The sequence below is a fragment of the Panthera pardus genome, unplaced genomic scaffold (genome assembly GCF_024362965.1).
Source record: "Panthera pardus isolate Hobbes unplaced genomic scaffold, ASM2436296v1 HiC_scaffold_249, whole genome shotgun sequence".
Lineage (NCBI taxonomy): Eukaryota > Metazoa > Chordata > Mammalia > Carnivora > Felidae > Panthera > Panthera pardus.
This window is the reverse complement of record NW_026526820.1, coordinates 68,951-81,232: the sequence shown is the minus strand read 5'-3', so window position 1 is coordinate 81,232 and position 12,282 is coordinate 68,951.

Here is a 12,282-nt window from a genome sequence, read left to right as displayed (position 1 = left end):
AAAAAAAAAAGAAAATGCTGCTGTAAACATCATGGTGCATGTATCCCTTTGAAGATTTTGTATTCTTTGTGGAAATACCTTGTAGTGAAATTGCTGGATCATAAGGTACTTCCATTTCCAGTTTTTTTTTTTTTTTGAGAAATCTCCATAATGTTTTCCAGACTGGCTGCACCAGTTTGCATTCTTACCCACAGTGCAAGAGGGTTATTCTTTCCCCACATCCTTGGCAACACCTGCTGTTTCATCCTTCATTGATTTTCGTCATTGTGACAGATGTGATGTGTTATCTCATTGTACTTTTGAATTGTATTTCCCTGAAGATCAGTATTGTTGAGTATTTTTTCATGTGTCTCTTGGCCAGGTATATGTCTTCCTTCGGGAAATGTCCATTTTTGTCTTCTGCCCAATTTTAATCGGATTTTTCATTTTTTGGGTGCTGTATAACTGTATATATTTTGGGCACTAACCCTTTATCTGATGTCGTTTGCAAATATCATTCTGTAGGTGTTTTAGTTTTGTTGATTATTTCCTTGGTGATAGAAGGTTTTAATTTTTATGAAGTCTCATTATTTTTGCTTGTGTCTCCCTTACCTGTAGAGATATCTCTGCAAAGACGTTTGTACAGGCAATGTCAAATAAGGTACTACCCGTGTTGTCCTCTGGGATTTTTATGGTTTCAGGTTTCACATATAGGTCTTTATCCATGTTGGATTTATTTTTGTGTATGTTGTAAGAAAGTGGTCCATTGTTGTTTTTGTTTTGTTTTGCAGGATGCTGTCCAGTTTTTCCAAAACCATTTGTTGAGGAGCCTTTTTTTAAGTTTATTTACTTATTTTTGAGAGAGAGAGCATGCAGAAGAGGGGCAGAGAGAAACGGAGACAGAGAATCCCACGCATGCTCTGCACTGCCCTAAGATCATAACCTGAGCTGAATTCACAATCACACGCTTTGTTGACTGAGCCACCCCTGTGTCCCAAGACTATCTCTTTTTCCATTGGATGTTCTTTCCTGCTTTGTTGATAATTAATTGACCATATAGGTGTGAATTCATTACTGCGTTTCTATTCTATTGATCTATGCCTCTGTGTTTGATGTTGTTGTTGTTGTTGTTGTTGTTGTTGTTGTTGTTGTTTTGCCAGTACCATACTGTTCTGATCAGTACAGCTTTGTAATATAACCTAAAGTCTGGAATTGTGATGTCTCCAGCTTTGCTTTTCTTCTTCAAGTTTGTTTTGGCTGTTTGGGGACTTTTGTCATTCCATACAAGTTTTGAGATTATTTGTTATTGTTCTGTGACAAATGTTTTTGTTAGTGTGATAGGGATTTCATTATATGTGTAGATTGTTTTGAGGAGTGTAGACGTTTTAACAGCATTTTGTGCTTCCCATCCATGAACATGAAATGTATTCCATTTCTTTGTGTCCTCTTCCATTTCTTTCATCAGTGTTTCATAGACTTTAGAGTACAGGTCTTTCACCTCTTTAGTTAGGTTTATTCCTGGTTTCTTGTGGTATTTGTGAGCCTGTTAATGGGATTGATTCCTTACTTTCTTTCTGTGTTAATTCATGATTTGTGTTAGAAATGCAATACATCTATGTAGCTTGATTTCTGTATATTGTGACTTGTGGAATTCATATATCAATTCTAGCATTTTTAAGGGAATATTTCATGCTTTTTATAGAACACATCACGTCAGTTCCCAATAGCGAAAGTGCTACTTCTTCCTTGCCAATTTGGATGGCTCTTATTTCTTTTGGTTGTCTGAGTGCTGTGGTTAGGGTTTCCCATACTACGTGGAATAACAGTGGTGAGAGGGGTCATCCCTGTTTTGTCCCTGACCTTGGAGGAAAAATTATCAATTTTTCCCCATTGAGGATGAGATGAGCTGTGGGTTTTTCATAGATGACCTTTATTATGTGCAGGTAGGTTGACTCTGAATGTACTTTGCTGAGGGGTTTTATCATGAATGGATGTGACATTCTGTCAAATAGTTTTCCTGCATCTGTTGAAAGCATTGTATTGCTCTTATCCTTTCTTCTATTACTGTGGTGCATCATGTTGATTGATCTGTGAATGTGCAACCACCCTTGCAGCCCAGGAATATATCCCACTTGATTATGGTAAATGATTCTATTAATGTATTGTTGACTTTAATTTAAGGTATTTTAATAAGAATTTCTGCATACATAGTCATCAGGCTATTGGGCTGCAGTCTTATTTAAAAAAAATTTAAACATTTTAAAATGTTTATTTCTTTCCTTTGAGTACATAAAAGTGAGGGAGGGGCTCAGAGATAGGGAGAGAGAGAATCCTGGCCATGCCCCACACTGTCATGGCAGGGTCCAACATGGGACTCGAACCCACGCACCGCAAGATAATGTCATAATCCGAAATTAAGAGTTGGACAGTAAACAGCCCGAGCCACACAGACGCCCCGCCAGTTTTCGGTTTTAGTGGAGACTTTATCTGGTTTTGGTATCAGGGTAATGATGGCCTCATAAGATGAATTTATAAGTTTTCCTTCTTTTTTATTTTTCGTAATAATTCGAGGAGAATACATATTACCTCTTTCTTAAATGGATGGTAGAATTCATCAGTTATACCATCTGGCCCAGAACTCTTGTGTTGGGGGGAGATTTTTTTTTATTACAGATTTTATTTCTTTCTGTTTTCAGATTTTATGTATCTTCCTGTTTCAGTTTTGGTAGTTTGTGTGTTTATAGGAATTTGTCCATATTTCTCAGAGTGTCCAATTTGTTGCATATAGTTGTTCATAATATTAACTTCTAACTGTATTTTTGTGGTGTGGACTGTTATTTCTCCTTTCTTATTTGTGATTTTAGTTATTTGAGTCATTTCTCTCTTCTTACTGAAAAGTCTGCCTAGAAGTTTTCATGTCGATTAATGTTTACAAAGAACCAGCCCCTGGTTTCACTGATTTTGACTAGTGTCTTTTTGGTTTGAATATCCCTTATTTCTGTCTGAATCTCTATTACTTCCTTCCTTCTGCCGTTCTTCTTCTGATATGTGACCTAGAATATTATCAATTCTGGAGAATGTCCCATGTGCGCTTGGAAAGAATATGTACTCTGCCATTTTAGTATGGAGTGTTCTCAATATATCTGTTAAACCCATCTGGTCCAGTGTGTCATTCAAAGCCATTGTTTCCTTGTTGATTTTCTGTTTACAGCTTCTGTCCATTGATGTGAGCGATGTGTTAAAGTCCTCTACTATCATTATATTATAAAAGATGAGTTCCTTTATGGTTGTTGTTAAATATTTTATATACTTGTTGATCGCATGTTGGGTGCATCAAAATTTATAATCATTGGATCTTCTTGTTTCATTGTCCCCTTTAGTATGAGATAGCGTCCGTCTTCATCTCTTGTTATAGCGCTATTTATTTATTTATTTATTTATTTATTTATTTATGTATTTTAATTTAAGTCATAGTTGACATATAGTGCATTCTCGGTTTCGGGAGTAGAATTTGGTGATTCATCCCTTACATACAATACCCAGTGCTCATCCCAACAAGTGCTCTCCGTAATACTCATCCCACATCTAGCCCAGCGCTGACCCATTTCCCTCCATCAACCTTCGGTTTTTTTCTCTAACATTAAGAGAGTCATGTGGTTTGTTACCACTCTTCTCGTTTCCTGCCCCTTTCCCATGTTTTCATCGGTTTTGTTTCTTCAATTCCACATGAGTGAAATCATATATTTGTCTTTCTCTGATTGACATATTTCTATATATGTCATATATACATTCTAGCTCCATCCACATAATACATTCTAGCTCCATCCACATCATTGCAAATGGCAAGATTTCATTCTTCTTGAAGTTGAGTTATATTTCTTTGCATATACATGTTTGTATATATGAACGTACACATATGTACATATGTATATATGCGTATACATACATACACACACACACACACACATACACACCACAACTTCTTTATACCTTCATCAGTTGATGGATACTTGGGCTTTCTCTATAGTTTGGCTACTGTTGATAATGCTGCTACAAATACTGGGTTCATGAAATGTCACTATTAGGTATTTACCCAAAGTGTACCAAAATAGAGTCTGGGTTTTAAAGGTTATTTTGCCTGATATAAGTATTGCTACTGGCTTTCCTTTGACATTATTGGCATAATAAATGTTTCTTCATTCCCTTACTTTAAATCTGAAGGTGACTCAAGTCCAAATAAAGCTTTGTAGGCAGTATCTAGATAGGTGTTGTTTTTGTTTGTTTGTTTGTTTGTTTGTTTTGTCCATTCTGACGCCCTATCCAATGTCTTATGATTGGAGCATTTAGTCCATGTACATTTAGAGTGATTATTAATAGGCATATATTTAGTGCCATTCTACTAGTTGTTTTGCCATTGTTTCTTGATGTTTTCTCTGATCCTTTCTTGTCTGTAACACTTTTAGTCCTATATTTCCACTCAAAGAGCCCGATTTAAATATTCTTTTCTTTTGACTGGTAGTACATTTCTTTACTTCTTTTTAATATTTCTTTTTTTTAAAATTTAAGCCCAAGTTAGTTACTTTATAGTGGAATACATTTCAGCAGTAGAATTTAGTGATCCATCAAGTACAAATTATACCCAATACTCATCCCAAGTGCGCCCGTAATGCCCATACCCATTTAGTCCATACCCCTATTCAGTAACCCTCCTGGAACCCTGAGTTTCTTCTCTGTATTTCAGAGTCTCTTATCGTTTGACTCTCTCTCTGTTTGCATCTTATTTTTGCTTTCCTTTCACTACATTCATCAGTTGTATTAAATTCCACAGATGAGAGAAATCATATGATGTGTGTCTTTCTCTGACATATTTTGCTTAGCATAATCAAGTCCGGTTCCATCCATGTTGTTTCAAATAGCAAGATTTCATTCTTTTTGACCGCTGAGTAATATTCCATTGTATGAATATACCACATCTTCTTTATCCATTCATCTGTCAATGGTCATTTGGGCTCTTTGGATAATTTAGCTATTGTTGATAATGTTGCTATAAACATTGCAGTGCATATGCCACTTCGACTCAGCGTTAGTGTATCCTTTGCATAAATACGTAGTAGTGCAATTTCTGGGGTCTAGTGTAGTTCTATTTTTAGTTTTTCTGTCAAATATCCATACTATTTCCAGAGTGGCTACACCACTTTGCATTCCCACCAGCATTTCAAAAGCGTTCCCTTTCTATGCATCCTTGCCAACATCTGTCTTTTTCGGAGATGTTAATTTTAGCCATTCTGATAGGTGTGAGGGGATATCTCATTGTGGTTTCGATTTGTATTTCAGTTATGACAAGTGAGATTGAGCATCTTTTCATGTGTGACCAGTCTGGATGTCATCTTTGTTAAAGTGTCTGTTTACGTCTTTTGCCCATTTCTTCACTGGATTATTTGGTTTTTGGGTGTTGAGTGTGATAATTTTTTATAGATTTTGGATACTAACCCTTTATCTGATATGTCACCTGCAAATATCTTCTCCCATTTCATTCAGTGGCCTTTCAGTTTTGCTGATTGTGTCCTCTGCTGTGCAGATGCTTTTTATCTTGAGGTCCCAATAGTTCAGTTTGTTTTTATTGCCCTTGCTTTGGAGACATGACAAGCAAGAAGTTGTTGTGGCCAGGATCAAGGAGGTAGATTGCCTGTTTTCTCCTCTAGGATTTTGATGGTCCCTTTCTTACATTTATATCTTTCATCCATTTTGAGGTGTGTGTGTGTGTGTGTGTGTGTGTGTGTGTGTGTGTGTGTGTGGTTTAAGAACATAGGTGAGGTCCAATCTTCTCACTGTCCAGTTTTCCCAGTACCATTTGCTGAAGAGACTTTTGTTTTTCCATTGGATACTCTTTCCAGTGTTATCAAAGATTACTCGGCCATATGTTTGAGGGTCCATTTATGGGTTCCCTATTCCGTTCCATTGATGTCTGTGTCCGTTTTTGTGCCCGTACCATACTGTCTTGATGATTGCGGTTTTCTAATACACCATAAAGTCCAGATTTTAATGTCTCCAGCTTTGTTTTCTTTTTCAACATGACTTTGGCGATTTGGGGTCTTTTCTGGCTCCCTACAAATTTTAGGGTTGTTCTGTTTCTGTGAGAAATGCTGTTGTTATTTTGATAGGGATTGCATTGAATGTGTCGATTGCTTTGGGTGGTATTGACATTTTAATAATATTTGTTCTTCTCATCCATGTATGGAATGTTTTTCCATTTCTTTGTGTTTCTTCCATTTCTTTCATAGATGTTATGGTTTGTTCCTTTATGTTTTTAATCTTTGTTTATTTTTGAGAGAGAGAGAGAGAGAAAGAGAGAGCACATGAGCAGGGGAGGGGCAGAAAGAGAGAGAGAGGGAGACAAAGACTCTGAAGCAGGCTCCAGGCTCCGAGCTGTCAGCACAGTGCCCATCACGGGACTCAGACCCACAAATGCAGGATCATGTCCGGAACCAAAGTCGGCACTTAACCGACTGAGCCACCCAGGCGCCCCTCTATTGTTTTTTTTTTAATATTTTTTGAACGTTTATTTATTTTTGAGACAGAGAAGGCAGAGCATGAATGGGGGAGGGTCAGAGAGAGAGGGAGACACAGATTTGGAAGCAGGCTCCAGGCTCTGGGCCATCATCAGCCCAGAGCCCGACGTGGGGCTCGAACTCACGGACCGTGAGATCGTGACCTGAAGTCGGACGCTTAACCGACTGAGCCACCCAGGCGCCCCGCCCCTCTATTGTTTTAAGTGTACTGATCTTTTACCTCTTTGGTTATGTTTACCCCTGGGTATTTGATGGTTTTCAGTGCAGTTGTAAAGAACATCAATCCTTGATTTCTCTCTGCTGACTCATTATTGGTGTATAGAAATGCAGTCAACTTCTGTATATTGATTTTATATCCTGAGACTTTCCTGAATTCCAGTATCAGTCCTACAAGTTTTTCCATGGAGTCTTTTGGATTTCCTTGGAAAGTATCATGTCTGCGAAGAGGGAAAGTTTGACCCTCCTTGCCAATTTGGACGCCTTGTATTTCTTTTTGTTGTCTGCTTGCTGAGGTTAGGACTTCCAACAGTTTGTGGAATAACAGTGGTGAGAGTGGACATCCCAGTCGTGTTCCTGACCTTAGGGGGAAAGCTCTCAGTTTTTCCTCATTGAAGATGATATTAGTTGTGGGACTTTCGTATCTGGACATACGGATATTCAGACAAGATCTTTCTATCCTTCCTTTCACGAGTGCTTTTTTTTCCATCAAGAACGGATGCTGCATTGTGTCAAATGCTCTTTCTGCATCTATTGAGAGGATCATATGGTTGTTATTCTTTCTTTTATCAATGTGATGTATCACATCAGTTGATTTGCAGATATTGAATTCGTGGTGCATCCCAGGAATAAATCCAATTCATTGTGGTGAATAATTATTTGTATGTATTGTTGGATCCGGTTCGTTACTTTTTGTTGAGAATTTTTGCATCCAGGTTCATCAGGGAAATTGGTCTGTAGTTTTCCTTTCTGGTGGGGTCTTTGTCCAGTTTGGACTCAAGGCCAAGCTGGCCTCATAGGATGAGTTTGGAAGTGTTCCTTCCATTTCTCTGGCCATGACCTTATCTTGTTCATTCATTTGGGATGCATTCCTCTTCTCTTGGCATTTTGGCTGAGTATTTGCCTTCTCTGTGTTACAAAAGCTCATTATGTTATCTTCCTGTGAGATGAATGGCTTTATAAAATGGAGGTCATCTAGTGTCCAGGGCCTGACACATCAGGGAGTGTCTGTGGTGTGTGTTGCGTACACTGTTTTGTGTTCTGGCTGCACTGTCCTTCAGGCCAGTTGTATGGACAATGTATGGTCCTTGGCCAGAATGTGCTGAGTTTTGTCTAGGCTAGCTCCGATCTGCTTCTTAAATGAGACTTGAAATGACTGCCACTCGAAGTGAAGCTCTGCAGAACTGTCTGGTCAAGAGAGGTGGTGTGGTCCTGGGCTTCCGCTGGTCTCCTGGGGAAGGGGACACCTCCATTGGGACTGAGGCAAGCCTGATTGACCTAGAAGGCCAGTCTCACCAGAGCACAGGAATGTGGGGTTGGTGTAAGCATCTTAGGCAGCCAGTGTGGGGATGACATTGTTTCCAGCAGATGGCTCTGTGTTTATGCTGTGGAGAAGAGGAGGAAAATGGTCCCACACACCTCCTCTGTCCTAGCTCCTTTGTCCCCTTGTTGTGAACACTGCCTCTCAGGGGTGCTCTCCATGATAGTGTATAATCTCCCCACTGTGTGCACCAGGCGATGTACAGGTCACTGTTTCCATGCCATCTGCCTGTAAGTAGTTTGCTGCCCTCTCTGAAGGATTAGGCCAGTGCCCTCAGGGCTGTATCCCAGCCAAGCCTTCTAACTTTTGAAACTCCACATTCTCAGGGTCTGGATCACTTGGTTAAGTGTCCGAGTCTTGATCCTGGCTCAGATCATGACCTCGTGGTCATGGGCTTCTCTCTTTCCCTCTATTCCTGCCCCTTCCTTGCTTGTGCTCTCTGTCTCTCTGTCTCTCTCAAAATAAACTGAAAACAAATTTAGTGGCATGGAATACCTTATTTATGCGAGATTTCCTCCCTGATGGAATGGCAGTGGTCTATCAGTTAAATTTCCGGCAATGACTAGGAATTTCATTGTTGACCGGTTAAAGGTTACATTCATACAGGAGTAAATTTAGGGTTAGTGACATGACGCCTTAACGTAAGTAACTCCATGATGGCAGGCGCTGGGTTCATGGAGGCTGCATTGCCTCGGGCAGTGGGTTCACTGTAGGCAGCAGTGTGTCAGAAAGTGTGTTTACAGGTGTCAGCAGTACTTCGGGTGGTAAGTTTACTGGAGGCTGCAGTGACACTGGCAGTGGGTTCACTGTAGGCTGCACTGCATCGGGCAGTGCATTCACTGGAGGCTGCATTGCCCCAGGCACTGGGTTCACTGGACAATCCATTACAGCTGGCACTGGGTTCACAGGAGGCTGCAGTGCAGTGGTCACTGGGTTCACTGGAGGCTCCAGTGACGCAGGGACTGGATTCACTGGAAGCTGCAGTGCCGCCATCACTGGCTTTACTAGAGTGTGCAGTGCCATGGGTACTGGCTTCACTTGAGGCTGCAGTGGCGCGGACACTTGGTTCACTGGAGGGTGCAGTGCCACAGGCACTGTCTTCAATGGAGGGTGCAGTGCCAGGGACACTGGCCTCACTGGAGGTAGAGACCCGCAGGCCCTGGGTTCAGTGCAGGCTGCAGTGACGCGGTCACTGGGTTCACTGGAGGGTGCATTGCCGCGGGCACTTTGTTCACTGGAGGCTGCAGTGCCATGGGCAATGGGATCCCTGGAACCTGCAGTGCAGTCGGAACTGGGTTCACTGCAGGGTGCAGTGCTGTGGTCACTGGGTTCACTGCACACTGCAGTGCACGGATCACTAGAATAACTGGAGGCTGCAGTGCAGTGGGCTCGTGTTTCACTGGAGGCTGTAATGCCACGGGCACTGGTTTACTGGCAGCTGCCATGCCGCGGACCCAATGTTCAATGGAGATTTCAGTACGGCAGGCACTGGCTTCAATTGAGGCTGCAGAGCCGCGGGGACTGGGTTCATTGCAGGCTGCAGTGCCGCGGGCACTTTGTACACTGGATGGTGTAGTGCCATGGGCAGTGGGTTCACTGGAGGATGCATTGCGGCAGGCATTTTGTTCACTGGATGTTGACGTGCCAGGGGTCCTGGGATCCCTGGAACCTGCAGTGCATTCGCGACAAGGTTCATAGCAGGGTGCAGTGCCGCGGGCAGTGGGTTCACAGCAGGATCCAGTGCCAAGGGGACTGAGTTCACTGGATGGTGCAGTGCCGCGGGAACTGGGTTCACAGCATGGTGCAGTTCCGCGGGCACTGGGTTCACAGGAGGGTGCAGTGCGGCAGGAACTGCCTTCAATTGAGGGTGCAGTGCCGTGGTCAGTGGGTTCACTGGAGGCGGCAGTTCTGCGGCAATTGGTTTACTTGAGGCTGCATACAAGCGGGTACTGGGTTCACTGCATGGTGCAGTGCTGCGGGCACTTTGTTCACTGGATGGTGTAGTGCCGTGGGGACTGTCTTCACTGGAATGTAGAGACCCACAAGTCCTGGGTTCACTGCAGGCTGCAGTGCCGCAGGCACTGGGTTCATTTGACGGTGCATTGCCGCAGGCACTTTTTACACTGGAGGCTGAACTGCCATGGGCACTTGGATCCTTGAAACCTGCAGTGCAGTCAGAACTAGGTTCACTGCAGGGTACAGTGCTGTAGGCATGCGTTCACTGCAGACTGCATTGCACGGATCCCTGGGAAAACTGGAGGCTGTCATGCTGTGGGCACGGGTTTCACTTGAGACTGCAATGCCGTGAGCACTGGCTTTACTGGCGGCTGCAATGCCGCGGACCCAAGGTTCATTGGAGAGTCTATTACTGTGGGCCCTGGCTTCAATGGAGGCTGCAGAGAAGTGGGCACTGTGTTTATAGGAGTCTGCAGTGCTGCAGGCACTTTGATCACTGGATGCTGTCGTGCCCTGGGCACTGGGTTCACTGGAGGGTGCATTGCCGCGGGCACTGGGTTCACTGGAGGGTGCAGGGCCACGTACACTGTGTTCACTGGAGGGGGCAGTGTCGCAGGCTGTGGGTCACTGGAGGCTGCAGTGCCGCAGGCAGTGGGTTCACTGGAGGGGGCAGTGCCGCCGGATCTGGGTTCACTGGAGGCTGCATTGCTGGGGGCAATGTGTTCACTGGATGCTGCATACAAGCTGGAAATGGTTTCACTGCATGGTGCAGTGCCGCGGGAACTGGGTTCACTGGAGGCTGCAGTGCCGCGGGCAGTTGGTTCACAGCAGGCTCCAGTACCACGGGTCCTGGGTTCACTGGATGGTGCAGTGCCGTGGACACTGGGTTCACAGGAGGCTACAGTGCGTTAGGCACTGCCTTCACTGGTTGGTGCAGTGTTGCGGGAAGTGGGTTCACTGGAGGCTGCAGTGCTGCGGGCACTGTGTTCAATGCAGGGTGCATAGAAGCGGGAACTGGGTTCACCGCATGGTGCAGTTCTGCGGGCCCTGGGTTCACTGGAGGGTGCAGTGCGGCAGGCACTACCTTCATTTGAGGGTGCAGTGCCGCGGTCAGTGCGTTCACTGGAGGCTGCAGTGCTGCAGGCAATTGGTTTACTTGAGGCTGCATAGAAGTGGGAACTGGGTTCACTGCAGGGTGCAGTGCTGTGGGCACTGGGTTCACTCTAGACTGCAGTGCATGGATCACTGGGATAACTGGAGGCTGCAGTGCTGTGGGCACAGTTTTCACTTGAGGCTCCAATGCCGCGGGCACTGGCTTAACGGGCAGCTGCAGTCCCACGTACGCAAGGTTCAATGGAGAGTGCAGTACGGCGGGCACTGGCTTCAATGGAGTCTGCAGAGCCGTGGGCACTGGGTTCATAACAGGCTGCAGTGCTGCGGGTACTGGGTTCACTGGAGGGTGCATTACCGCAGGCACTTTGTTCACTGGAGGCTGAAGTGCCATGGGCACTGGGATCCTTGGAACATGCAGTACAGTCGGAACAGGGTTCACAGCATGGTGCAGTGCTGTGGGGACTTGGTTCACTGCAGACTGCATTGCACGGATCCCTGGGATAACTGGAGGCTGCAGTGCTGCCAGCACGGGTTTCACTTGAGACTGCAATGCCACGGGCACTGTCTTAACTGGCAGCTGCAGTGCCGCAGAGCCAAGGTTCAATGGAGAGTGCAGACGGGTGGGCATTGGCTTCAATGGAGGCTGCAGATCCGTGGTCACTGGGTTCATAGCAGGCAGCAATGACGCAGGCACGTTGTTCACTGGATGGTGTAGTGCCTAGGACACTGGTTTGACTGGAGGGTGCATTGATACAGGCACTGGGTTCTCTGGAGGGTTCAGTGCCACAGACACTGTGTTCACTGGAGGGGTCAGTGTCGCAGGCAGTGGGTCACTGGAGACTGCAGTGCCACAAGCAGTGGGTTCAGAACAGGCTCCAGTGCCACGGGTACTGAGTTCACTGCATGGTGCAGAGCCACGGGAACTGTGTTCACAGCATGGTGCCATTCCGCGGGCGCTGGGTTCACTGGTGTGTAGACACCCGCAGGCCCTGGGTTCACTGCAGGCCGCTGTGCCGCAGGCACTGGGTTCACTGGAGGGTGCATTGCTGCGGGCAATTTGTTCACTGGAGGCTGAATTGCCATGGGCACTGGGATCCTTGGAACCTACAGTGCAGTCGGAACTGGGTT